The sequence below is a fragment of the Aphelocoma coerulescens genome, chromosome 3, assembly GCF_041296385.1.
Source record: "Aphelocoma coerulescens isolate FSJ_1873_10779 chromosome 3, UR_Acoe_1.0, whole genome shotgun sequence".
Lineage (NCBI taxonomy): Eukaryota > Metazoa > Chordata > Aves > Passeriformes > Corvidae > Aphelocoma > Aphelocoma coerulescens.
The window spans coordinates 30,837,291-30,864,438 of NC_091016.1; the positions used below are offsets into that span (position 1 = coordinate 30,837,291).

The following is a 27,148-nucleotide window of genomic DNA, read 5'->3' on the forward strand; positions in this document are numbered from 1 at the left end:
CATTATTACACACCTATTTCTCGTTTACTACTGGATAATGGCGTGTGCTTCCCAGAGCATATCCGAAAAGAAGCCGCATTAAAGGCTGGAGCAAACTTCTGTGGAGGAACTGAATTGTGCATGACTGGTGCCATTGTTGTGTGGCTTGCACAAAACACACCTTCCCCCTTCTCAGACAAACACACAGAGGTGCCCTGTTAAGAATATATTGAAAACAAGCTATTTGAAGAAGTCTTTTTAGAAAAAAAAATAGAAAAGAATGAAAGCACACCTTTTAGAAACTCTGCACTGCATTTCATCTGTTTAACGTGGACACTCTGTAAAGTGCAGAAGAGGTCATTTCCCCATGGGTGTTGGAAGTGATTCTCCTTTGAATTTTTGTCTGCCACTTATTTCTGGATCATCTGAATTTTCTAGTTTCTGTGAAGCTACAGGGTAAACTTCCCCCTCTTCCAGTAAATGGAAACCTTTCATAATTCAATCCTCAACCACTTTCTTTGAGTGCTCTATTCTCCCTCCAAGTTCTGCTGTGTAATACCACCTTTGCCATAAAGCCTTTCCCATTGAAGTTTCTTGTTGAGATGAAGGAAAAAGCAAAGTCAAGTCAGAGCAGAAAGAAAGTTCCCAGACAAGTCCTCTCATGTGACCTCTCAAGCAGGGTAAGGGAAAACTGACATAAGAACTGAGCTGTGAAAACACACATGGATATCTAAGCTGGGTAGAGACTGAGTGTAGGTGGCAGCCTAATTCCAGCAGTTCAGCCAGATCTCTTGACATGACTCCAGGTAGCTTCAGAGCTCCTTAAGCTATATCCTGAGTTTTTAAAGTAAAATATTTTCCACGAGTGAGCTTACACATGTGTCTTTTCTGCAATTGCTGTATTTCTAGATACAAAGGAGTAGTCAAATTTAGCAAACTAAAAAAAGGGTAGGTCTAGATAGTGTATAAAGAAAAAAATTCTGAAGGTAGTGGAGCAACTTGTCCAGAGAAGTGGTGAGTGCTCCCATCCCTGTAAGTGTTCAAGGCTAGGCTGGATGTGGCTTTGAGCAGCCTCATCAAGTGCAAGGTGTCCCTGCCCATGGCAGGGAGTTGTAACTGGATGATCTTTGAGGTCCCTTCCAACTCAAACCATTCTATATGAAGGACAAATTCTGGATGGTCACTAAAGCCACCAGCATTCCCTGCCCTGGAGCTGACAGGTTGAATTATTGCTGCCAAGTCTGACCTGTCTTGCATCTGGCACTGTGTGTAACAGTGGGCAATGTGTCAGCAAAACATTCTCACTGCTCCAAGACCTCAGCTGAACAAATGGTTCTGGGTTAGCCCCTCGTATGGATTTTTAATAGAGTTTCCAATGTTGGTGCACTTCCAAGCCCACAAGATTTTTTTCCTTTCTCTTCTAGAAGTGTCATCTTGCTTGCTTTGAATTTTACTCATTTTGTAGACTTTCTTAGAAGAGAGTGTTTAATCTAGATGCTGTGCTCATTTTTGTAAATGTGTGTCTTTGGAGATACAGTTTTCTTTCCTTGAATCTTCAAATTTGACAATTTTTTGTAGCTGTTTTTTTAAGTTTGATAACTAATTAAACTCAGGTGTTAACCTCTATCATTGTATTTGAAAATGGCAATTCTACTCGTCATCTTTTTTAATTGTTAGTTTGGATAAAATTAGGAAAAGGGAGGGAAATTCTTTAATGTACTGCTTAAAAATGACCCAAAATAGCAAAGAGATTTATAAGTCCTTTGTCTTCAAGTAAATTTTCTGCAGCTTTCTCCCTTTGATGTGTGACTTGATGGTTGGGTTTGTTGTTTGGAGTTTTTTAATCTTGTTCTATATGTTGGTTTAATATATTAGCTACCTTAATGAGGATTTGAATGATTTAGATATCTGTGATGTCAGAAAGATACTAGATACCTGTCTGTATAGCTTCATTAATTTATTGTGCATTAAAATGCCAAAATTCATTCTGAGCCTTACTTGGCTGTTTGGCAGCTCTTTTCATTTAAAAGTTGTACTCATTTCAAGTTTTAATAGGTTTTCTGATTTCAATTAAAAAAGAACAAAGGCAATGACTATAGAGAGACAGTGTTCTGGGTGGAATTTCCAAAGCCCTTAACCATCTGTCAACATGCAGTCACTCAAAAAACTACAGTGTATGATGCAGGTATCTAGGCTACTTGTATAATCATTGATGAACAAGGTTGTCTTGGCAATGTATAAATAAATAATAAATAAAATGGGAGAGGACTTACAGTGGATAGGGACCTATCCCAAATATGATGTCATATGTTAAAACCTGTCCTAGTTTGTCCTGACCTGGTAGTACTTTAAGAACAAACTTGCCCTTGCTGTCAAATGCTTTAATTCCACAAAACAGGGGCTTGCAGCCACACAATCTAGCCAGAAGTTAATATATTTGGACAAATAGCACTGATTTCCTCTGGCTTTGAATTAGAGTTATATTATAATTATTTCCCCAGGAAGGAAGGAAGGCATTAAGATTAAATGTTGATGCTTGGCATCGGCTCTGCTGTGGTTTTACCCCTGCTAAGAAGGGTTCATAATCCCTTTGTACATACGCAGATGCACTCCTTACAGACTTCACAGATTCCATTAGAATAAGTTTCAGAACCACTACCAGCCCCAAAACTGTCCTATTAACTATGGAAAGTGCCCAAATAGCAAGGTGATTGCCACCGAATAAGAAACCTCATATTTCCCACATACTTTTCTCAAACTATTAGGCCACTGTTTTGCACAAAACTAATTTATTCATCTTTGTGCAGATGTTTCATCACTCATCTGAGAGCAAAGAGAAGTGTGTCCTACATATTGCTTTTATACAGTTGAATATTCTCCAGTTCCCTTGTGCTTTTATGAATCCAACAGAAAGACCTAGTTCATGAGAAAGAAATGTGCACAAGGTCAGAGAAATGAATTTTGTGATATATTGCCCTGAGCTCAATGTACAAGTAGCAATTGCTACCAATGTATACCACATGCAGAACTCTGAATTAATTTCTCTCTCCATTTTACATTCTGCTTGCTTCCCCCTGCCTTCTCCACTGGAAACTTCTACCTTTCCCTTTGAATGCTACATTCCCCAGCATTCTTTTAGTTAGAATAGGCCCCTGTGATGATTACTGCTTTGCTAACTGCAAGAGGCACCGCAGACAAAAAGAGATGCTTCTCTGGCTACCTCAGAGCTGGGTCCTAGGAGGTTATTGTGCCCTCCATGATCCACAGAAGTACGAACAGTGCAGGACAGAGAGGACCATCAACATGCAGAGATGCCCTCTGAGCCTCAACCACACCTTGGTACAATCTCATGACACGCTGCAGCAGCAAGTACTGAAACTGGAGTCATGCTGAAAGCAGCAAGGCTAGATAAGCATGGGGGGTTGTATCTCCTGGAGGAGAAACCTTTAGCCATGCTCTTCCCAGCTTCCTCAGGGATGAAACAACTCTGAGTTGTGTTTCTGCCCCATTCCCCCCTCTGCACAGTGGCTATGCCACTAAAATCATGTTTCCAAGAGTACAGAGGCAATTTTTCTAGAGATGTCTGTGCCTGTATTAGCAAGTAGGACAGTGCAATAAGAGCAGATCTGCAGAACAAAACACTTGGTGCTGCGGGTGCAGCACCCACACTGCACATCCCCACATTCATGGAGATGAAAGGCGTAACTCAGACCAGCTCTTGGTCCCATCTTTCAGCTCAGCATGAATCTGGAAAGAGCCAGGTTTGGACACTCTGAGACAGCTTCACTAGGTGAGACACAGCATAAGAAATGGGCATGGATTGGAGATTTACTGCAAAAGCTGTCCTGGTAGGATCCAAATAATATACACACACCTGCCATCAGTTCCCACTTCAGCACCAATATAGAAGGTACGTTTTCAAAAAACCTCAACACATGGAATGCTAAAATCATTTGAAGGTATGCTCAGTTAGTATCAGCATGTGAGTGCAGAAAGAAAACTTGGTCTCATCTAGCAGCTTAGATAGTCAGGAAAATTTAACCCTAATTGCAGCATTGGCCATCTGAATACACAGCCCTGAAATCTTTAGGATCTGGTCTGTAAAAGATCTGGTTCAGCTGCTTATTTTTGATATGGGGTGACGTTATTTACTGATGACAGCTCTTAGCCTTTTATTGCAAACCTTGTGGTTTCATCATCCTCTGTAATTCCAGGTCCAAAAGTCACAAGACAAACAGAACTTCTCCTTCCTCATTATGAGGAAGTATTACAGAGCATACGTTTTTAAGGGTGGTTGTAAGTGAATCCCACTAATTGAAATTGAGTATTCTTCTACCAACAATTTTTGTTCTTCTTGCTCTTCTGTGCAATGAATGACTATTTGATAAAGACCTTACTAAAGAGGGCTAAAATTGGAGTGCACTTAGGAAAGAGTTGAATAACATTGCACTTCGCCAGCATTACCCAGGAAGAATAAAGCAAACATTGCATTTGTTCTTTCCAGGAAGCAAACCTGATGAAACAGAGGTTTCTTTGATAAAAACATATGTCTTCAAAAAAAAGTTCAAGGTTTCATTTCACTGTATGCAGTCGAATAAACCTGCAGCAGATTTGTTTCTTTGACCACTACTTGTAACCTGTGTGATTGTGCACTTGGCCCACAAGCCTTCTTGAAGCTGATCTTGAATCTTTCGGAGTGCTCCTCTGGTTTGCATCCTGTTTGTCTGGTTGTCTGACTGCAATCAGAAATTTGAAAAACTGAGTAGGGAATGCCAACATCTACCCACACATTTCCATACCTACAGAAGCAGCACACACCACCACGAGACTTCCCGAGAGGCCTGGCACACGCGCTTAGGTTTGTTACACACAACTGAGTTTTGATGTAAAAGGTTGAGTTATCTCATCAAGGAGCTTATGTCTTCCTGTTCTTTTAAATACAAACCCCCAAACACTTGTGCTCTCTTGTTTTGATATGTTTTTTCCCAGTTCACTGCAAGCAAAATGAAACTCAAAATGTGAGGGCATCTCTTCAGGTGTCTGAAAGGCAACCACCTTGTTCTGAAGCAGGTTTGGAATAAAAAACAAATTGAAACAACAAGAGCCACGGCTGTGAAAATATCAAAATGAAGTTGTTTTGGCAGAAAGAGGAAGTTGAACAGCTTTCATATAGCACAAGCAGTCCCTAAGCAATACTTTTAAATGGTTTGCTAGATAGCACGTCTGCCTCATTCAGCAGAGAAGACAGATTTTTCCTGAGTAACGCAACCCCTTGAATCTATTTTTTACATTCTCAAGATCTCTCCATACTGTGTTTCAACAAAATCCAGGCGTCCAAGGGCTTTTATTTTTTTATCTGTAACTTTGAAAAATGACATAGCAGGGCAGACTACTGGTAAGTATTAGATATTGCTTGAACTCTGAAAACTTCTCCCCATCAAAAGCCCAGACTATTGTATTGTCATACACACACCTTGCAGGTGGACATCTAGTTCTCTGTGCCAGAAAAAAAAATTAATTATTTCATTTACTAAAATGCTTATCTCACCTAGAAAATTAGCATCCTAACTCTAGGCTTGACCTACAGAATAATTAATCTTTTTACATACATTATAATAATGCATCAGTTTAGCTGTCTTCACTGCACAGCCACTTCTGCCTCGTCAAGGTTGTGCCAAATCACAAAACTAATTTTAAAAACAAAGCCTTTCATTTAAAAAGGGTATACTAGAAATCTCCTGACAATTATGTGACAAAGAAGTAGAGAATTTAAAACAAGGAGTTAAAGTGTGGCAGAATGAGGACATATCCTTTAACACAAAGTTTACAATTTTTAATTAAAATGGTTCAATATAAATCAAACAGCTCTTTTTCTGTGGCACAGATTACACAGTAGTAGGAACTGTCCTTGTTAAGTCAAAAGAGTTGGTTTCTGAGCAGGATGTAAGGGCCGAGAGGAATAAGGAGTGTAGAGGACGATGTCCTTCTTATGGAAAGGTTTGGTAAACTTATAATTCCCAAACCTTTCTAAGGTTTATCTGAAAGAGAGGTTAAATCAAATCTGTGTTGTATGGCAAGTAACACAGAAGTGGAGAGTCAGCCTCCACAGCAGGGTTAAGATAAATCCAAATGGGGACATGAGTAGATGAGTTCCTCTGCTCCTGTTGAAACCTGCCAGTCACAAGCATCAATTTGTAACATATCTGTGCTGTTTTCAGACTGAAAATACCAACTAAAATGATGCCAGCTCAAATCAAGATCTCAAGATCTGGTGTTTGACTACTTTCATCCATGATGACACACACAATTTTGGCAGAAATCAGTAATGAGCATGGTAGCAGCTCTCAGGCACATTATATCCTCTTTAAAAATTCTGTCTTCTGCATTATTTATTGCTAAGACAGCTAATGATCTTCCAACTTCTAGAAGCTTGTAGCAATGAATTTCTGTCATGATTTCATAGCTGTTGTTTCAGGGTATGCCAGGACTACAGGTAACATTGAATCTTGTCATCTCTGGGAGGAGATGGCTGTGACCAGGTCAGGGACAACTGAATCCTGGGAAGCCATTTATGTTTTTCCCACATGCTCCTCTAGCAATAGCCATCACCTCCTGGGACCAACCCTCTCTTTGCCCAGCACCAGCCAGATTGGCCTTCCAGGTGGCAAAGGCAGCGTGGCCATGCTGCTCCCTACAGCATGCCATGGCATTTTTGTCTGGATGGCAGCAAAAGCACCAAAGATTCTGTTTGTGTACATCATGTTTTGCTTTCAGTAGAACAAAAGGACTGCTTCTAAGAATCCATAATAGTGAGCTGGGACCCTAAGACCAGAAGTCTTGTTATCCACTGGTAAATAAGTACAAGTGGCACTCATTCAGTACCTGGATGCCATCTTCACTGGCATGACTCTGGTTGAAAAGTGACTTCTGTCTTTTATCATAAGAGCTTTAAGCAGTACGTAGCACTGACACCACTGTATGTATGGTTAAGATTTCTTTATTACTCTTCAGTCCTCTTCTTAAGGTGTGACCCTAAATATTTTTGATCTGACAGAGAGAAAAGTAATCTGTTCGGTATTTAAATTAACTGGCAATAATCCATATAAATCTTGGAAGACAAATGCTTATATAGTAGTTTTCATTAAGGTACAAAGACTAGGTGAGGCCAGTTCTGACTGCCCTTAGTTCATACACATCACCCTACCCCTGGTCTTTGCTAACTGAGACGTTCTGCCCCATTCTCCCATGCACATAACATCTGTGTCTTTGCAAAATACAGAAAGGAGGGGGAGAACTGCAGGTTTCTCTGCTGTTCTTCTGATTTCATTTGGTTCATCATAGCCTCTTTTCCTCAAATAATTCCAACCAATGTCCTTGTCCTGTTAGAAGCTGTGCTACTTCCTGTGCAGATGTGAAAGCAATGATGTCCTTGTTGCCATAGATCATGCAGCACTATGGACTCTGACCCATTCCAGCAGCATCTTATGCTGCCTCTGACTAATTTTTGTCTTGCCCAATGTCTGTATCTGTGCTCTGTAGGGTGATGCACATTGTATATTATGCAGTACAGGCTTCCCACACAAATGATGTTCATTAAAATGAGGTTTATGTACCTGTTCTATGGCTTTTGGCACATATGGAATCATTAAGGTTGGAGAAGACCTCTAAGATTATCAAGTCCAGCCATCAACCATCAACCTAGCACCACAACTGAGTTAACCACCAAACCAGGGCCTCAAGTGCCATATCTACATGTTTTTTGAACACTTCCAGGTACATTTTCTTGTGTGTACAAACTATGTCACTATCACCTGCTTGAAATCATCTGAATATATAAGCTGTGTATATTGTTAACATGGATCTAAAAATATAATGTAAACACAGTTAAACATGTCAATGTTTTCATCTTGAAAGGAATTGTCCTTTTCTTTCAAAAGCTTCAGAGACAGGTCCTATGCATGACATTCACTGAGACAAGCAGGCAGCATACATTTAGGCTTTGACAGAACCTTTGCTCAAAAGGTGGAGAAACAAAAAAAGCAATGGATCAAAGCAATACAACAAATCTTATAAGTTTTAATTAAGCATCAGCAGCTGTGTCCTGTCTTCTCAGAAAAAGTCCTATTATTTGTGCTATGTAACATTAATGCTCACTGAATTGTAAAGCTCAAGGGAACTCAAGGCACAATTTGGAAGAGACAAACATTTGTTTTTCAGAAACAGATTCATTATCGTTTGAAGTAATGGTATAATCTAACCAGAGATCTTGTGGGAATATCTTTGAAGAGTTCTGTCTCTGCAGATAAATTTAATTTGTAAGAAAAGGAAATAAAATTACTAAAAAGGACCAGATTAGTATTGCAAAGAGAACACTGATGGTATTTCTTCTAGGGGACATTTTACCCTTCAGAAAATCATCAGAAAAAAACCCCCCAACCAAATCTTACTTTAAAAAGAATTTTAAATAATGGATTAAATTCTACCTCATGGAGTGCTGAAAAACATGAACATGGAGATGGCTTTGGCCGCAGTCTCCCAAAGGGAGATTTGAACTTTTGTCTTTTTAACAAAGCACTCTCAAAGTGGTTTAGAGCAATACCAGTAACAGCAAGATATTTCTCTAGAGATTCTGGCAACAGAAGCAGCACAGACTCTGTGTAGTTCTAGTAATTCAAGCATGGCTTTGGAGTATATGCTCACACCTAGGCTGTGTTTGCACTTGCAAGGGCTTTTTACTGCAAACACATTTTCTTTACGCAAAAATAATCATACAGGACTAAATGGGCCAGACTTCTTTTCTCACAACTTCTGATTAGAAGATAGATTTCTTGGGTCTGATAGATTTCTGAACTGTACTTGATTCCATAAGTACAACTGATTAAGAAGACGCCTTAATATAATTCGTTTGTATCACTGTGAAGCCTCACCAGGGCAGAAATTTTCTAGAAACACAAAGTAGAGACAGCTCACTGTCTTCAGCCAGTGAGCACTAGCAAATAACAGGTAATCAAGGTCAGATTTATTGCCAAATATAGCTGTTCCAGTAGCACTTACATTTCAGATTTTTATGGTATTAATTTAATCACTTTCATTTTGCTCAAAGGAAATTGCAATAGATTACTGTTTGTTAGCACCTGCCTATGCAGCATCAACACTTCAGAAGAGCAATGTGGCCAGGCAGCAGCACAGGATAACAAAGACAAACAGTTCTTGATGGCTGAGTCAATCAGCCATTGCTTAAATGTGAAGTATTGTGTGATGTTATTAGTCATTGTTAATTCTGGTTAATATTCTTGGCTGAGAAAAGGAAGGTGTGGAGCGTAGCACCTCAAACAGGACACAGCCTGAGCTATCTGGAGCTGTTCAGGGTGTTACTCAGAGCTTCATATTAAAAACATGCTGACTGCTTAGCACTGGCAAATCCCTGTTGGACTGCTCAGCTGAAAGTGGCTACTGGAGAGAACCAAACAAATTCAGATCTTATAACCAGCACTTAAACAGTCTGTACTATTCTCCAAAGTTGTTGGTTTGTGCTTGAAGATAATTTCTCACAGCACAGCACAACAGCTTTGAAGATCTTTGATTTCTTCCTAAAATTGTCCTAATAATTCCTATAAATAAGAAGTTTCTTCAATCTAATGAAAATATTAGTGTGACTGGTGAAAAAACTTTTGACCTTGTCTTCTTTTCAATGTCAGTTTTATTGACAGAGCTGTGAGCCCACCTCATGCTATCACTAGGAAGAACTGGCTGAAGGCAAAAATCCACCTACCAGCATAGGCACAGAAAGACAGAAAAAGCTGCTAAAACTGGGCATAAAACCACAAGGACACCTTCTTTGTGAATTGTCTTTGCATGAGAACTTCAAAATGTGGTGCATTCCCACAAGTATGATTTTGAAATGGCAAACAAATAGAAATTATTTTTTGAATAAGAAAATCATGAAGAAAAAAAACAAATTAAAAGAAAAATATTACTATACATATGAGGGGTTAATGTTAGAAAAATTATGTTACTGTTTTTAATGTTTTAAAAAAAAAGAACTGCTTGGAAAAGCAGTTACAGTCTGTTGTTGTGTGTTTTTAATCATTAAAAATTTTTCTCCCAAAGAGAATTATAACAGTATCTAAGGAGGTCAAACATTTTCTGCAAAAATCTTTATGTGGACCAATGGCTAGACTTTTAACTAGAAGAAAATATGGAAAATATTCAACTGTAATAGTTGAATTTCTTTACAGATCTCTAAGCAGTAAAAGATTTTCTCAGACAAAAGGAAGAAAACTAGGCTTACTTAACGTGTTCTTGCAAACACAGGTGTGTTGCATCCCAAGTTATCTGCCAGACTGCTCTCAGCAACACTGGCAATTCTCACACCTAAAACTGAACTGCAAAGTCTAATTTTCACAGCTCGACTGCTAGGGAAGAAAGTCAGTCTTTGAAACATCATAGACCTTAAGAAAACTTTTAATTTTTATTCCTGTTTCCTGATAACTAGTCTTCTTTCTGATAGTTATTTTTGCATTATTTCTGAATGTTCAACTTTTATTATTATAATGATGGAATCAAGGACCAAATAGGAACAAAGCCTGTGTATGCTAAAATTTAGCAAATACAGAGCAACTAGAAATTCTTATTCTTCCAAAGAATGCAAACTTGGAGTGGAAAGGATAGAAAATCATGCAGAAGGTGTAGATAAAGCAACCAGTGTGACTGCAGGAGTGGTAAGCTTGTTCTTCTGATAATGACTTACTTTTTCACTGAAAAAGGAGGATTTTACTGGGCTTTCAGAGGGGTTTTTCTCTTAGAGTAAGACTTTGAGGATTTTCTACCAAAGAGGAAGAAGAGTAGAAGGATGGGCAGAGCAGTGCTGGGATGAGGAAATTACACCAGTCTGGGTAAGAGAGCAAGGCCATAAATGCCCAATTAGCAGGTGGTGGAGAGTATCAACTGGGTGTTGTCCTCATTAGCTGCTTGGGGGCTGGTTCTGCTGTGGTTGCTCTTCCCTTGCTCCTGCAGGCAATATTTCCTGGTTTGGTTCCCTGCTAAAAGTCCTTCTCGTTCCAGGAACAGCAGTGCTGGAGGAGCTTGGATATTTTTAGAGGTATGTGAAGACCTTCTGAGTTGGGTTTGGTAGTTTCCATGGGGTGGTGGTGGTGACCAGCTCCACCTCACATCCTGAAAGCACAAGAGGAGCCCATCATGGGAACACGACTGCAGGATGGGGTCCCAGGACCTGGGCCTGCCAGTGCTCACCCAGGAGGGAGAGTTTAAAACTAAATCGAACCCTGCTAAGGTAGGGCATGACATCCATGTGGGATCAGATCCAGGCAATTCTGAAGGCATCACAGTGAAACATGTGCTGTTTGTTAATCACCTGCAGCTAGGCTTGGAGAACTGAAAAGATGAATTTTGTCTGCTGACTGAGCATAGGGAAGGATTTTTTGGATGAGCCAAAGCAAATTTTCCATCTCTACAAGTAAAGGTATTAAAACTGCATTACCTTTAAGATATTCATGCTGTGTGATACAGAACAGCTGAAAAATTAAATTGACAGTAAATTGGGGTGCTACTTGAATTTAGTATTTATTTTTGTTAGAAGCAAAAGGCTTTTGAGATTATTCTTAGAGAAATTATCATGGTGAATTTTGATATTTCTTGTATAAGACCGAAAAGCTTATGGAAACTGCATGCTTAATTTTAAGTACAGGAGTCTGATAATCTTCTGTTCTTGAAGTGTGTGGTATTTTCTTTGATAAAATGCTTGGTGACATAGGGCTTCTCTGACTGCAATTGTCAGTCTGTGCAATTGATATTAGTGTCATTTTCTCCAAATAATCTTTATATCTCCAGAGAGAGATATTGGTATGAACAACAGATTTCCCCCAACAGAAAAAAAATCACTTTTTTTAGCATTCTCTTATACCTTATGGAAAGGAGATGATGGAAGGAGTGAGGAATAAAAATACTTTTCTTCTAAAATCTCAAGGGAATTGTATTCTTCATATCTCCTTGGTGTCACTCGAGGTTCTTCCCTTCACAGTTTCTGTATTTAAGCTTTTTGTAACAGACTGCATAGTTATTTATATATATTTTTTTCACTATTTTAAGGGCAAGGGTAATACTCAATATTCTACTAAAAATACTTTGGGAATTACCCTAAAATATATGAGCTGGATGTTCTGGCTTAGAGCAGAAAGACAGAGACTGATAAATAGTTCTTGGATCCTTCTTCATGAAGTAATGGTTCCTGCCATGTGAGGTTTGGGGGGAGTTTGCTTGCTTATTGTTTTTTTTATTCTTACTGTGATGGGTTTTATTTATATTGTTATTATTATTCTGTTGGTTACTAGAACATGAAGATTTCTGCCATCTTACAGAAACATCCCTATCAAGATTTCTCTTCCCAAGCTGTAATTAATCTGGTCTAGGTGCCTCACTGAATAATTACTCATCTCTTCTGGCATTTTATGAAGCTATTTAATATCTTATTCCTTCAAACAGCAAACGTTCCATAGTTGACAGGTATCATTTTTAGCTTCTTTCATAGTGCAGAGATAACACTCACTTTGGGGCACGGTAATACCACCCTGCTCACTCATTAGCTTCCCACTTATGTTCCCGCACATTCCTTTGAATTCTTCATCTGGTTGTTTGTACTGAAGAAATTAATCTACCAAAAAAATAATAATAAAAAAAAATTTTAAAGGGTGTTTAATACTTATTTCAGATATTTCTATGAAGCTTTTGAGCCATAGCTATATTGCTCATCATGACCTCATTTGCCAGCTTTGGCAGCAGTGTCCAAAGGATAGGAAGGAGATGGTTGTCTCACCCAGTGTGCAGAACAGCCCTTCTTCTGAAGGATGTGGAGTAAGTGTTGGGCAGGATCTGCAGAGGTGGAGAGGAGTCACCCTTGCCTTCTTATGAGCTCCTCTTGAACTGCTGAAAGCTGTTAATTTCATGATGCAGCAGAAGCCACAAGCTTGCAGAATCTCCTTCATTCCCCAGATGTGCTGGTGTTTGTGCTTGACCCAATAAGCAGGGCAGAAACACACAACACTCTGAGCTTCTGTCTCTCCCCAGCAGTGACCTTGAGGAAGCATCTAGGTACAAAAAATTGCTATTCCTAAGTGGCATGTTCTGGTAGATGGCAAAATGCCTCTCTGCATTAGAGGCAACTTTTCCTGTTTGCATGCAGAGGTTATTCTTTATAGCTAATTTTTATGTGACAAATAACCCATGTGTTATTCTTCATGCATTAATGGAGTTTAGAACTTGTTATCAGTGTTGTTTCACTGGCTTAGAACCATGCAAGAGAAATGATCAGCCTGTATTCTGCTGGGACTGTGAAAATAAGTTTTGATTTCCTCTATAGACCTAGTAGGAAGACATGGAAGGGAGGGATTTGTTGTTCTTATTTCTTCCCTTTAAACAGAGACCGTAGTGTGTGTGCATGCACCATTCAAATGAAACAGTTAAGGTAAAAAACAAAGAGAGGGTAACAGCATTATCTCTTCCCCTGAAATCTGTTAGATACCTCATTGAAGTAGTTGAGTATTCCCCTGGAAGAGGATGAAGAACAAACCAGAGGGTGAGGGCATGACACACTATGTGGCAGTGAGGGCACTCACCTGGGAGAAGGTGAACCTCTGTCTCAGCTCCTGATATGTACTCTGTGCAAAGTGAAAGTGCATCAAGAAATGGAAGGCAAGCCACTGAGTGATCTCTGGCAGATATTTCAAGCATTTCTGTGGAACGGAAGAGAACAGGGTGAGGTTGCAGGCAGGGAAAATTTGAACACAAATTGCTGTGTTGTGAGTGTAGTCCTTCAACAATATATGGGTACATACTCCTGTTAAGACTTCATGCATGCAGCAAAAGAAAGACTTAGTTTTAAGGCATGAGAATGAGCCAAAACAAGAGTAGGTTTGGAATTAGAGTCACAGAAAACTGTACACTGGAAGGGACCTCTGGATGCCGTGTAGTGTAGCTTCGTTGTCTGAACAGGGCTCACTTCAATGTTAGATAAGGTTGATTTGTGTAAGTGTCCCATTTGGTATAATGAGACTTCCTCTAATCTGCTCTCATTTCCAAACCCAAAAAAAGAATCCTAGGAAGTGCTAGAAAATGAATCCTTTACATTCACATTACACAGGTCTAGTTCAATAAAGCATCATATGCCAGTCATAAATGGGGTGCTGAGGTAAGGCATTGCAAGCTATGCCAAGGAGTAATAAAGAACTATGGATCTAATCTAGGAAGTGAAGAGGCTTGTGATGCATAATAAAGCAACAGAGGAAGATTAACAGAGGGAGCACAATTAAAAGAAAACATCAAATGAAACAGAAAACCTTGGCTGCTTAATAGTTTTGCCAAGTGACTTAGCAACTGCTAACATGGAACAGGAACCACAGAACAGCTTTGCAAGTCTTTCTCTCTTTTTTCTCTTTTGATTAATGATCAGGAGATTATGGTATTAGAAAAGGAAAGATTAGGATATCCACAGATTACTCCTGACATGGTTAATGTAAAGATAAAGGCTACAATAGATTATAGAGTTCAGAGTAAAAGAACTGGGAATTTTAGTATGACAACTGGAAGAAACATTTTAATGCAGATTAAATAATGGTATTTCACTGGAAGTGTAAGCAAGTGTTCAATTTGAAGTCCATGAAGATTGAAGGGAACAGTACTTAAAATTGTCAGCCACAGGAAACCTCAGAGTGTTACAGTGTCTGTTCTCAGTGTTAATTAGCTCTCAGAAAGAAAAATTATACTTTCATAAAGGGTTTTTCATGCCTTTGAGAATGGTACATAGACAAAGAGTGTTTTCCTGCTTGCTAAAATCACTTTCTGGGAAGGGGAGATGAAATTACCTCAACCTGAAAGGGTTCAGTTTGGTTTCCTTTCCTGATCTGCAGGTGGCCAGGCACTGTAGTACAGGGGCAGCTGGGCAAGGAACACAGCAAGGACCTTCTGTTTCATGAGGTGACTTTGTGCACGTGATAGGGCTCTGCTGAACACTAGACTTAGATTCAAAGTTTGAATCTTAAACAGAATATGAGGGAGAGAAGAATGCTCGGTGAGGTGAAGCCACAGAGCGGTGTTAACTGGGGGAGCTGTGCAGCTCATGCTGCCTTTCATCACTGAGTTTGGATTTTTTTGCACCCTTGCTGTTTACATAGGAAGGGTAGTATGGAGATGCCATGAGGGAAAGATGTGTCCAAAGCCAGTGGAGTTCCTGGATGTGGAAGTTCTGAGTACATCCATGTGCCTCTGCTCACACTGGGCTCTGGTGCAGAAACACGAGAAGTGAGGGGCTGCAAGGGGATTCACAAACTGTTCATGAAGGGGGTGTGCAAGGTGTCTTAAAACAAAAAAAAGTGGACTAAGTAAGAGAAAACCAGGTTGGCTGCAGGTCTAGATTCTGTCAATCTTGGATATGAATATTTCTTATGTTCCAAGGTAGAGTTTCTTTAAACTTCAGAAATTAGATGTTTTCATCACATAGTCAAGAGATTTACTACACAGGGTGCCTGTCTCTCTTCATATTTCAAACCATATTTCATACTGGAATATTTTTGGACTTTGTGGACTTTTTTGTCATTTCAATACTTTCCTGTGAGAAGAAGGTGTGTTTTCTTCTTTTGTCTTTAGTTCTTGTCTTAAATATCTGGTGCTCCTATTTCTTAAATGCAGACTCAGACAGAAATTTGTCATGTTCCATCTAGAAAAATACAAATGAAAAGGTGATTAAGAACTGGAATTCATCTGTACCTGTTTGTACAATCCTCTCTGCAGATGTTCTTATGTAGTGGTACATGATACTTTTGTGAACATGACTAAGCATTACAAACAAATGTGAACATAAATGTGCCTATTTTACTGGTAGTGTGGACTAGACATACAGGGGTTGAGTTGTACAGCTGAAGTTGTTTTGTGTCAATAGTCAACATCAATCCAGTGCTGTGAAGCTGGAATAATAACAATAAAGAAGAAAATTAATGAGCAGTAATGTAATCAGATGAGGGAGGATTTAGAACATGTTTGGTACCTGGCCTGATTACAGATGGAAAGAGGGATGTTCAATTTGTAGGTAAATTTAGAATAATGACTCGCAGAGTATAGACTACAGTGGAAGAATAGCTGCTAATTGGAAAGGTGCTGCTGCACACTGAATAGGAGGTTGACTGGTGAGCTAATTTAGAAACATCCCCAGAAGATTTCTGCTGAAGGCTCAATGGCAGAGAGCAAGGGACGTGAGGATGAGGCTGGTATTGAGGGTGAGCCAGAACCTTCTTTTTCAGATGATTTGCAAACACAGGATTAGTCTGAATTGCACTGAGACCACCTTGTTTCCCTGGCTCTAGGAACCCCCTTGGTTCCAGGGGACAACATTCTTAATTTGCAGGGAAATTATTATTGCAGTTTGTGTTGAGGGATTGACAATGAACCACATACTGCAGGCTCTGTGAATTTGAGCTTCTGAAAGAAAAACTGCAAAACCAAAGAAATCTCACTCTGAATAATACTTTTGCTACCTCAAAAAGATAAAATGAAAGTATTAAATATCAGGAGTGGAGAGGAAGACTTGGTCATGAGAAATGCTGTGGTTTAGGCTGATAAGATTCAGAATGTCTCTTAATGCAAACAAATACCATCCATAGTGTTTGGTGAGATGGTATTGGCAGGGCTCTGGCAAAACTGTGATGTGGTATTCCAGCTAATTGATCTAGGCCAAGAATAGGGATTTTGTGTGAATTTCTGAGCCTGGCCTTATATCAGTCTGCCAGCTACTTCCTGTCACTGGAGCAGGACCATGCACAGGTAGTGCGATGGCAGGCCTGAGACTCATCATGCACTCAAAGCAAAAAGTTCTGAGATGGGGTGAGTCAAGGTTACCTCCTCTGCCTGCCTCACCTGAGGCTTGTTGGCACCCTTATTTGCCTCATGGTTATGCCCAGAGTTTTAGGAGGAAGCTATCGTGCTTCCTTTTGAAGAGGGAGAGACAGGAGGCCTTTGCAGTATTGATTCCCAGTCCATCCACATTGTATCGAAGCCAGCAAAATGTAGAGCACAAGGTGAAGGTATCCCCTTGCCCCATGTGCTTGTGGAGCAGATGGGTGCAGTTCCCAACTGTTTTTCCAGCAACTGGAGGATTTTATTCTACAGCTCTTACTTTTTTTAAAATATAATAATGAGCTTCTAAAAACTTCCTAGTGGGAGTGTGGGTCCAACATGGCAAATACCAGCCAAGCACGAAGCGTTGCTGGGAATGAGGCTGAGACGCTGCTGCGTTGGGGGAAATGGGGCAAAAATGCTTCACTGAGCTGTGAGCTCAGAGCCTGGTGGCTAAAGCTAAAACTTAGACATTCTGCCTGCCCTCCATCTGCAACTGCACAAAGCCAGTTTCAGTGCACAGCCCACCTTAATAGCTTAGACCTTTGTTTTCTCAGGCTTTGTTTCTACCTTAGGGGAAAACCCTTGTATGCACCACTATTCCTTTTTACCCTTCCCTCAAAAAAGGCTTTAACATAAACCCAAAAGTATTCTGAGAAGCTGACCTTTTCTTTTTTCAAAGGCAATGTGCAACAGGCTTTGTGGATTTTACTCATACACAGAATTAATGTAATGATTTGTAATGAGGCAACATTATGATTAAAACACCAGCTGGTCAATGAGAGCAATAAAAGTATCAGAGGTTTTTATCTTCTGAGTATTCTGAGTTCACAGCTCACTAATAACCTTGGGTCTTAGGATGCTAATAATAACACTTGATGTTGCTAGGGAATGGTGCTGCCTGACACATGGTGAATTCTGTGTGGTAGGATATGCCTAAGGCATGATGGCAATTTGCTACATCTTTTTATTATTTTATTGATCATAAATAACTTGGATGCAGTTTGCAGCGTTTGCTCATATCGCTTGTCCTGATTAAGTGGCTTATTAAAACAGCATTTTACTGCAGTGTGACTATTTTCAATATTGGTTGCTGATGACAGTATTCCAGGTGTAGTAGCAGGCAGTGAGTAGAGTTTTCCAATGTTCTGACAGTTATGTGCCACTAAATTGCTACACGTCTTAATGAATTGTGCACCTCCTTGTACCTTTGCTTACAAAGATGGAGCTTACCAGAAAGGAATTAATGGAAAAGTTCATTTCTTCCTCCCTTTTTATACTGCTTGCTACCCAGGATTTCCATATTTACCTGGGGCAAATACTAATTTTCAGGTTTGTAGGGTTTTTTTCTTTCAGATATGTGATTGATATTGTCATCAGAAATTGACATTTTCAGTGCAGTATAGAATTTCAGATTGACTACAATGCCTCATTTTTAAAATAGAATCTAGATCTTGTAGTACTGCTGTGCCTGGTGACAGATACAACTGAATCACAGTGCTCTGACAGATGAGGGTAGTGATGCAGTCAGAGCACCTCAAAGAGGTCAGTCATGATCTCAAACCAACTTGGCCACGGTGTTTGGGTCCTATGGGCCATCCCAAGTTATCCTTTCCCTCCTGCAGGGTGTTAGTGTCTTGATGCACTGAAATTGCTTCCCTTTGCTTTGGCCAAAGGACTCATCTTCAGGTCTGTTTTACTTTTTGAGGAATAAGGTTTACTGAAACATAGAAGTCAATTATGAATATGTGATTTAATCTACTCTCTGCCCGTAGATCCCTCTCTGATAGTGATCTAAATGTGTTTGTTGATCTCCTTCGCAATATAGAAAATTAAATTTCTGGAAATGTCTTTAAACTGATGCTTTGACAGAGTGGGGAGCCAAGAGATTTGTGCTCTTAGTGTCAGAAAAAGCAGGAGAATGCTCCTGCTGTTTGTGATGTGTTGGGGCTAAATTGCCACTTGTAATCTTGTCTGTCAGACTGTCTGTAGGTCCAGATTATTTCTATGTTGTCTATTACCTGATTAAAATATTAAAGAGGATCCAGGACAAGTGTTACCTTGAAGGGAAGGGAGGAGTTTGACAGACCAAGTGTGACTACCATGGGAGAGCAGGCATGAACAGTTCTGCTGCACACAGAGAAGCTTATCTTTAGTCTTGCCTGCATCCTTCCACACTGCCCATGAACATGGAGCATCCTTTCAGGAAACATCCACTCCTAAGTGGCTACTTAATAGAGATTTATTCAAATATATAACATGGATGTGATTTTGACAAAAATAACCCTGGGAAAACTCACCACTGTGCACAATGAGATCCTAAGACAGGTAACCAGCTTCCATAGGACTGTGTGTTGAAACAAATCCAGTCTTACAGTTTGAAGATCAGAGCACTGTTGTTCAATGGTCTGTCTTCCACAGGTGGTCCCTAACTTTTGCATTCTACCTGTTCAAGCAGGCACTGAGCTTATTTCCTCTCCTTTCCCCGTGTTTCAGTAATAAGATAAATTCCTGAGGTCAGCCTTGGGCAAAGTAATTGTGATGGGCAGCATGCTGTAACCCTGCCAAGTACTGAGTGCTCACTGTTCCCTGTGCAAAGCTGAGCTGCAAGTGTCAGTATTCCAGTAGGGGCCACAATCCTTCACTGGGACAGAAAACTAAGAGTTGGTTAGGGATGCTGTAGGGCTCATAGTCAAATAAAATATTGCAGATTCTCAGCAGAGCTCCTATTGCAGCAATGAAAATGTTTGAATGGCAGAAAGCCAAGGAGAATATCCCATCTCACCAGCCATTCTTGTTTCCCTCTCTTACATCCCTGTATATGATTTCTGCTTGTTCTTGAAGCCTCATGTCACCTTCGGGTGCTCAGAAATGTTTTTTTTCTGAAGCCTTGTGTTCTGTTCAAAGTGGTGGTCAGTCTTGGCATAATCTTAGGCTGCACCAATATTGGGCATTTATCACATTCAAATTAAGATATTTTGAAGATGTGATTATCTTAGGTTTTCTATATTTTTGGATAGGAGAAGGACAGGTCATCATCAAGGAAAAGAAAAATATATTTACATGAAACGTTGCACCACCCAAATTCAGTATCTGGGGTTAAACACAAAGGTCAATGAATCAGAAATTGTTTTCAAATCATTCCAGCTAGAAGAAGCAGTATAGCCACTTTAATTAATCACTGAGTTTTAAGCACCAGACAGAACACACTGCTTTATGTTGTGTTATTAAACTCTGGAGTGTTCTGCATCATCAAAGTTCCACTAAATGGTAGAAATTAAATCATTTTCAAGTGTTCATCCCCAGACCTCTTCTTCTTAATGTCTATGTTCTTAGCATATGTTTGTCTGAGAAACACTTGTAAACAACCAACCCTCTTTACTGAGATGTCTGACTACTCTTGTTGCCTTCTGAGAGGAATAAGCTTTGCTCAGGCACAACTCTTAATGCTCTGTAATGGAAGGTTTGCCTTCTGCTGTCCACTCCTAGACTAGTATCTCCCTTGGAAATGTAATTAGCCCTCATACAATGGTAAGAATTAAAACTATTTGGATATTGACTTTGTGTAGTGGTTTGGACCACTAGGGAAACATTGCAGGGAAATCCAGTGTCATAATATATATCATTCCTGTTCTTTGGATGCCATTTCCAGTTTGCTTTTATGAAACACTCAGGATTTCATGTCATGTGTCTAACTTTATTAAAATCTGTAATCATTCACTGTAAAACCTCACTCAGATTTTTTCTTCCATACTTTTTTTTCCAGTCTTCATTATGCTTAGTTGGCCTTAAGATTAGTCTCTATCCTGATCTCCCTTTTTTTTTTGTTTGTTTTGTACACTCTGTTCTAGTGTGTTCAGTCTAGTAATTTAGCCCAATGAAAGGTAAATGTGCTTGTTAGAACACCATCACACCATTTACGCTAAGAGCCAGATGAATGTAGTTTTATTTTGTTTTCTTAAAAACCTCCTGTCAAGGCAGTCAGTTCCCATGGAATACAAATGATACAAGCTTGATTTAATTCAGTGAATAGTTTAATCTGCACAAGGAGGAAGAGACCTGTAAGAAATTGTGCGTGTGTTTCTGTGCAATGGTTTTATCCCAGAAATTCTGTAGTGGGGTTGGGTTTCCTCCTGTGTTTTGGGGAGGGGTGAGGGGTGTTTTTTGTTGTTGTTTTGGTTGGTTGGTTGGTTGGTTTTTGAGGGGGTGGGGAGAGATAGGGGGTCATTTAAAGGTTCAGAAACAGTATGTACTTTATTTTTGTTCTAAAGATGACAACTTCTCAAGGTTAGATTACCTGAGATTAGTGCATTTTATTTCAAACCAAATGGACTCCTTTAAGATCAACTGAAATAGAAATGCCCCAGAATTTTTCTTACCCCTAGCTGGCCATTGAATTAAAATGTCATTACCCTAAATTTATTTTGAGCAGATATAACGCTTGCAGCAGATAAAATGAGAACCACACCTCTTTTTTCTTTTTCTTCACCCAATTCCTTTTCTGCAAGTCATAAAATAGATTTCAAACCTTTTATTACAGTATTGAAATTAAAATCCCATAGTTAATTTCTAAGAAAATTTTATTAAGGATTAATAGAGTAAATCACATTTGATTGGTAACCAAAATGATACAAATAGCTACAAATAAAGGACCATTTTGCTATTTTAAAACCGGAGCTGTTGCACGTAACAACAGAGCTTGTTCTAAATTCTACAGAAATAAAATGTGTAGTGATAAGATGATGCTCCATGGCCATTCAAGCTACCAGATCCAATGGACTCTTCTGGCTCACAGAACCCAACTGCTCTCCACAAACACAACTCAGAAGTTGCTTGTAGTTGTTAGTGCCATCGCTACTAAAAAATGCTACTTTATCTTATAACAGATAACTGACCTTGTATGAGATAAAGGTGGTTTCAGAGTGAATCTAAGACATGTAATACACAAGATTTAGTCCAGTGTCTCTGACCATGAATTACACTTTTTTGTGAAAAAATTATAGTAAATACACCGTTACTTCTGCATTGTCTTCTGCACCTTCCATGTATCACTCAGGTGAAACTCCAGCCAAGATTCACATGGACTGTAATATTTGGCTTCAGTCACAGAGTTGGGTGTACTGTAATTAGTGCTGTGAGTAAATCAAAAGGACTTAGATCAAAATCAGAAATTTTAAATGGTATTATATACAAAATATAACATTAAATCTCCAAGGATCTTTGTATCTATGGAAAAACATTATAGAATGACTGTGAGGAACTTTCAATCTTAACTATACAAGACTAGTTCTTGCTCTCTCTGCACTCTTAGGCAAAAATAGTTTTTTCACATCACTCTTGTACTCCTTATTTTTGCTCCAATACGGTAAATCAAGTCTGAAAAATAAAACAAATTAGCACAAGGTGGTAGAACCAGATTCAGGCAAAGCATGTTTGTCCTTGTAGGGAGAGTCAAATCAGCCTCTTGGGTCTATGTGGTACTCAGTGCAAAATTCTGTAACTCTTTTTAAATTAAAAAGCAAACAAAACCCCATACCTTTTGGTCATTGTCACAGTGTTTGGTAGGTGGTAGATTGTGAGTCTACCATATGTAAGCAGTGCTTTTGCTAAATGCTCTGGTCTCTTAACAGGAAACATGGGCGAGACCTAGACCCCAGCTGTGTGACCCATCTTGCAGCCTCTAGGTTATATTATCTCTGCAGATGATCTCACCAGGCTGGTATACACCACAGATTTATGTGGATACTGCAGATGGTAAAAGGACAATTTTATTATAATTGCTCTATACTTTGGTCTGTACATTGCATCCCATCAACTCTCCTGTCCTAAAAGAGCATCAGAATGGGTCACATATAGTGGGACAAATTCACAGTTAGCACCTTCATTGGCATCTTGCACAAGTTCTGTGGAGCTGCAGAGAAGTGGCCTATTACAAAGAGCTTCATAGGAAAGAAATTGCTCTCTGCTACTTGATCTTTCTGAAGGGCCAGATGAAATATGGAAGGAATCTTGAGAGGGGAAAAATCTGTAGGTATTTCCTGTCAAAAACCGTAAAAATGGATAGAAACTGTGCCAGGTGTCTTGGTTTTGTGGTTTGGTGTTTGTTTATTTTTTCCCCTGCTACTCTTCACCCTAAATCTGAGTGCTTGTGTAACAGATCATTGTAACCAAAGCATAAAGAACTTTGTTATTTGAGTGGTACTGCTTCCACTTTGGTCTGGATTTTCCCACTAAGAATTAAACTTGGGCAGGTTGCTATGCAACCTACAAGTTGTGCTGATAAAATGGTGAAGAGTATGGAAAGACAATCTAAAAATGAGTTTATATCTTGCCAGAAACAAGACTTGTTGTGATTCAACCCCAGGAGACAGGATCCGTCTGACTTATGGCAGTTTGGCAGGGCTCTTCTAGTTCTGGCCTAACACTGTGTGTCCTAGCAAAGCTGATTCTAAAAATGATAGCATATAGGATATTTGCAATTTTTCCACACAAAAGCACATGAATAGAAAACCCCTTGTTTGAGACATTTCACAAGCTCAGCTGGAGACCATCATGTCTCCAGCATTTGCAGCTCTAGGAGAGCAGTCATGTACCTCCTCAGAGTGTAAAACTGAAACAATTATTTAATGAGAAAAGGAGTAGCAAGGCATTTTTGCCTAATGTATGTTAAAATATGATGTTTGAGAGTGCAGTAATAGTTAAACTCCAAATTGTTTAGAATGGATTTCAACATATTGGATAAAAAGTGGGGTTTTTAAACTTTTCCTTTGTCTTATGAAGACGGATTTTGTTGAGTTTCATATAACTTCAGTTTCTTCACGCCTGTTTGTTACAGGCAAAATGTTTGTTACAGGTACTAGATTCCATTTACTTATTTATTGCTCTTCCTGGAAATATATTTTTCCAGATGTACAACTGAAAACCAGAATTATCCTTGCAGGCACTGTGTATGCACATCTGTGTGTTAGTTCTGAGAAACAAAGCACATAATTCCTCATATGTGCACTGAGTTGAGCAACTTTAAGGCTCAGTTATCAGGATCAGAAGTGGTAATAAAAGATACTATAGCTATCTAGAAAAAGCTTAGCAGAAACACCTAATAAAAGCAAGGGATGTTAAAAGGGCAGTTTGGGCTTGATTGAGCATTTGAAGACTCTTACGCAGCCTGTTAAAATTTAAAGAGATTAAAAGATAAACACAGACCAGTGATCCTGATAAAATGTGTGCATCAGGTGGCCATTTGAGTTTACAGTATGCAAAAACTAGAGGACACATACAAGTGTTCACCCAAGAGATTGTCATCTAGCTGGTGAAAGTTGCTGAACTTTGGAAACAGAGACTCTAAAACATAGAGTTGATAAAATCAACGCACACACATATGTGTACATACGGAATAACCATCTGACACATGGTCACAAGGGATGTTCCTGGTAGACCTGCTGGCATTCCACAGTGCTTTGTACAGGTGACAGCTTCATGTAGTCCTGGTGGCTTTGTTTCCAGAGAGAGCAAGTCACTTCCCCTTTTCTCTCGCTGCCTGCTGTTGATGAGCCTGAATATCCATGAAGGCTTTTCCTTCCTTAGGCCTGTCAGGCATATGAGGCACTATAGTTTTGGAGAAAACTGCAGAGTTGAGCTCTTTGGTTGCATCCACAAAGAAAGGAATGGGTGTCATGGAAACAAGTTGGTTATTCTATGGTCATCCAGTCTCCCTTGTTCTAGAAGAAAGAAAAATCATACTGTGTACAGGTGCATGATTACTTATTGCTTCATGCTCCAGGAAAAGTGGCAGGAAAAGCATCTCCTGGGGATGAGGAGCAGCAAACCAGGGAGAAGGGATGACTGTAGTTAATACTGAGACTGACAGGTTCTGTTTTCCCTTAGTTTGGTTTACCCAATACAATTTAAATAAAGAACATAGGATTTGAGTCTGTAAGCCAGAAAACCCATACCACAGGTTTTTTTTATTCCAAGCTGTTGGTCAGTGAAATTAAAGATATGCCACACACTTGATAAATTTCCTGAAGGGCACATGTCTTTTGGAATTATTCTAGCATTTTAATACTGTCACATTTGGATATTGTATTATGCTTACATTTTATACATGCTGCAGTAGAGAGAGATCAAATACACAGCTTCTCTGCGGGCAGGTTTGACAGGCATTATCTGTGAGGTTTTGCATAGCTGGGAAGGTGTCCAAGCAAAAACTGATTCTTTTGTCTAGTGAGCCATTCTCCAGTGGCCATGGAGGGCTGTTACAGAGCTTCAGAAAGAGCTCCAGGTGAAACCTGCAAGTCTTTGAGAGTGCCAGAAATCATTCTTTTGGTTTTTTGGAACATATGCATCTCTGAAAAGACAGTGTAAGGATACAGTGCTACAAGATGCTTGGTGTCTCCACCTTATCAACCTTATGTGGACTCCAACCTGCTTGACTGCAGAATAGGGTTTTGCTACTGTTTTTTTTTAAGAGCCTAAAGTCTAGCCTCCTGTTAATTCCACAGGGTTATGCTGCTGACAATGAGTATGATGAAGTGTGGGTTTTGTTTTGCATATGAGCAGAATTGCTTGATCAGTTCCAATTAGAAGACTAATAAATTTTCCTTAAGCTTATGCAAGAACAAGCTTTAATATGTAGCACTTGTTCTTTATGCTAGAAAAGCTGCATGTCATTAGTCTTGCTCTCTTAGCTACAAGTCAGGATCAAGCTGGTGGAATTGACATTTACAAGCTCTCCACTCCACCAAACACGTTCTCTTTGTTTCCTTCCAGAGTGCTGCTCTGCTTTTAGTTTAAAGGAAGACACGATTCGCATTTATGCAGTATTGTGGATTAGACAATGTACAGTCTTCTCTTGTGAGTAGGTAACAACTAAAGATTATACAGATGACCTTCCTCACGGGTAACAAGAACCACTCAAAAGGATAAAGGAGAAGAATGGCTTCCTGTGGTTGGAAGAACATCTGGCTAACCCTGGCAGATTGTAATGAACTCTGCTATGGATGCTGTCAGCTGTCTGCCTCAAGTGAAAGCTTTGTAATAGATGCACACTATAATTGATGCCTAAATTTCCAATTTGGGTGCTCAAAATTAGGGCTCATGGTGAAAGGTATCCAAGAGGTTTGAGGTAGCACCACATCATAAATAGATAAAGCACTTACAGCAAAATGAATGTGTGTGACTGAATTGTAAGGAAGACATGAAAGAGAGTACATAAATATATTTGACAAAACATGGCTTGAAGTGCAAGAATGTTGCAGGGAAGGAGTAGTTCCTCAATTTCTTTGAAATGCAGTCTGGTGCTTGCAAGCAGCGAGTAATTTGGTGCCCCTATATTTGCACACCTGTAGAACAGCTTCTTCAAAGACTTCTCATTGAGGACTGTCAGTGGGTTGACAGGATCGTGTACTTGACAAAAGCGACTTCCAGGGCTTATTCCAGCTTGCAGAGAAAAAAACACACGTGACAAATTATATGAATGTGATAGGAATATTTCAGAAGTTCTCCTGAAGCCCTTAGAAACAATTTCATTTCTTTTGTGGGACAGAATATTTAAGAAATGCTGTAAAAAAGGAAGTAACTAGAAAAATTTTCACGGTCTTCAGAATAAAACTGCGGGAGTGAGGAAGGGGGAAAAGTGAGAGTGGTATGCAGCTGATGTGAAATGAGGAAAAATACTTCCCCCTCTCTCCCACCTCCCCGGTTTTGCAGCACTGAATCCATCAGGCAAAATCATTCAGAAAAAAAAAAAAACCCAAAACATTTTATCAGGGAGTATCATGTCTCTTTGGAGCCAGAGGATGATGGCTGCCTTCTTGTAGCCCAGATCTGGGCTGCCAGCAATAGACTGAGAGAGGAAACAGACACCTAAATTCAACTTTCTTGTATTTTGAGATAATTAATGTACAAAAAAATGATTCCTTCTGTCTAGTGCTATATCCAAAAGCAGTCTGAGATCGCGTGAGAAGCACCAGGAGAGAAAATCTGGTGTAAGTGAGATGCCACACTGATGCTTGACAGCATATACCCTATTTCCTGATCCACAGGAATGCTTGCACTCCCTCTCACAGCAAATATGCTTCTGTCTCTTAGCAATCTGTGCATCACTTGCACTGCAGCTAACTGGAATTGTTTCAAATTAATGATATTTTATAAATGAAGATGCAATTAGTAGTGAATATGCAAAATGCTTAAAAGGTTGTTTATTGTGCCTACTGCTTAACATTAATGCTTAGAATACAGGCAAATGCCTCCAACTTTCCATTTTAAAACA

The 27,148-nt window shown here is 39.5% G+C and overlaps 1 long non-coding RNA gene across 4 annotated transcripts in view; it reads left to right on the forward strand.

Moving 5' to 3' along the window:
- LOC138107876 (uncharacterized) overlaps positions 1-27,148 on the forward strand; it is a 100,153-nt gene that overhangs the window by 32,297 nt on the left and 40,708 nt on the right. For 3 of the 4 annotated variants that reach the window (XR_011149745.1, XR_011149743.1, XR_011149744.1), the window contains exon 1: positions 10,941-11,080. The exons of the other annotated variant lie outside the window; for it this stretch is intronic. This is a non-coding gene — a long non-coding RNA (uncharacterized lncRNA). Of the gene's footprint in view, positions 1-10,940; positions 11,081-27,148 lie in introns of those variants that run through there. 4 annotated transcript variants of the gene reach the window in all.